A 1,698-nucleotide genomic window follows, 5' to 3' on the forward strand; every position below is an offset into this window, starting at 1 on the left:
TTGCCAATTTTAAACTTCTTGCCAGAGAAGAAGTCTATTTTTAACACTTTGGGGGCTTATCCTTCATTTCCAACCTAACGGGCAGGCTCTGTAGCATGAAAGAAAGCTGATGGGGTGCACTCACAAGTCAGGGTCCTTAGGATTTGCAATTTCTGTGGAATCAAAGCTATGAATGGGGATGACCAATTAGAAATACTTAAAAGATCATTTGTCACCACTTTAATCTTCATGTATTTTTAAATCATCATTTTCTTTGACTAAAATTATTAGAATCTTTGTCATACTCTTCTCAAGGCCAAATGGGAATGATGATGTTCATTCTCCATGCTCTGTATTTGGGAGTATTTTAATATGTCACACTAGATTATAGGTGGTAGGTGACTGTTTTAATAGAGGAGTTTTAGCTTGTGGCATATTCAGCACCATGTCGTCTCAATGTCATGTCTCTGATTAACGCTACACTTCACACACAAATGAAGACTGAGGGATTTATCCTGTTGCTTAAGAGCATTTGTTTAATTCAGAGATTAATATATTATCTTCAAATGTGAAACAGAGGCCTTCTGAAACTTTAACCCCCCCCCCAAAAAATTGAACACAGCCTATTAGCCCCAAACGAACATGTTGCCAATTCTCTCCATATTTATTTAAGTATTTGCTCTAAAGGAAGCAATTATTCCTTTATACTTCTTTAAATTTAGTATTGACATCTTTTATTTTGGGAAAGGAGGTCTTTTTTTTTTAAAACATGGATACAGGAAAAGAAAACTCTCCAATAAAAATATTGTCTAAAAAGTTGGTTTTGTTTGCATGATTTACTAAATATGTACAATTTCAATTCACAGCGAAGGTAACAAAGATTTAAACAGCCAACATCACAAATGTCTCAAGTTCTAAAAAAAAAAAAAAAGTTCACTGTGCACAGTTTGACAATTTAATTGAATAAAAACCAAAGCTAAGCCTTCAGTATGAATCTTTTTCATGATGGGAACACGTCATGTATTTTCTTCGTCTTTGTTTCACGATGCATATTCAGTGACTAAAAGCCCCTTCCCATTTTAGTATATCAGGTTATGTCAGTATACTGAAGAGAGGCACTGCAGCCTCTAGGTTCACCAATGTGATTTGTGATGTGTTCGCGTATATATTGTAGTATTTATTAATATATAAAATGATCACACGAGTCATCTGTGACTTTTTAATGGTTTAAAATGTAGGAATGTTTTTTTTTTCTATGTGTGTGTAACATTTTAAATTTATAGCTACGTCGTATGTGAGCCGTAATAATGCATCAGCATTCCACTGATGTAAGGGAGGCAGAAAGGACTGTTCCGCTTTTGAAATATAGAGATGTGTCATCCCTATCTGCTTCAGAAAGTTTGCTATTACATGAATCCAAATTCTGTCGTCATTCTGATGTAATGATCAAGCGAGTGAAGTTCTAGTCATCGTTAGAAACAAATGCCACTGAGTACAAAATCATTGCGTTTCAGTTAAGAAGGGAGCCACAGCCTTAGCTACCTTAGAACATCTACAATAACATTGTTTTCACATATATTTTCCCCCACGTAAATTCTTTGGTGTTTCCCCCTCTTTTAGTGTTAGTGCTGTGAGTGGTGAGCATGCGATGCGAGACTCAAATAATTGTATTGAGCATATTTATTTGAATAATTGCCCCGTTTGCACATGACATAAATC

At 35.2% G+C, this 1,698-nt stretch overlaps 1 protein-coding gene across 1 annotated transcript in view; it reads right to left on the reverse strand.

The window, feature by feature from the left end:
• Positions 1-492: 492 nt before the first annotated feature.
• The window catches only part of Zeb2 (zinc finger E-box binding homeobox 2), a 130,296-nt gene continuing 129,090 nt past the window's right edge, over positions 493-1,698 (reverse strand). Inside the window, exon 10 of the mRNA NM_001033701.2 lies at positions 493-1,698. This exon is cut by the window's right edge and continues 4,559 nt beyond it. The gene's annotated coding sequence lies outside the window, so the exon portion shown is untranslated.

This window comes from Rattus norvegicus, chromosome 3 (genome assembly GCF_036323735.1).
Source record: "Rattus norvegicus strain BN/NHsdMcwi chromosome 3, GRCr8, whole genome shotgun sequence".
In the NCBI taxonomy this organism is placed as follows: domain Eukaryota; kingdom Metazoa; phylum Chordata; class Mammalia; order Rodentia; family Muridae; genus Rattus; species Rattus norvegicus.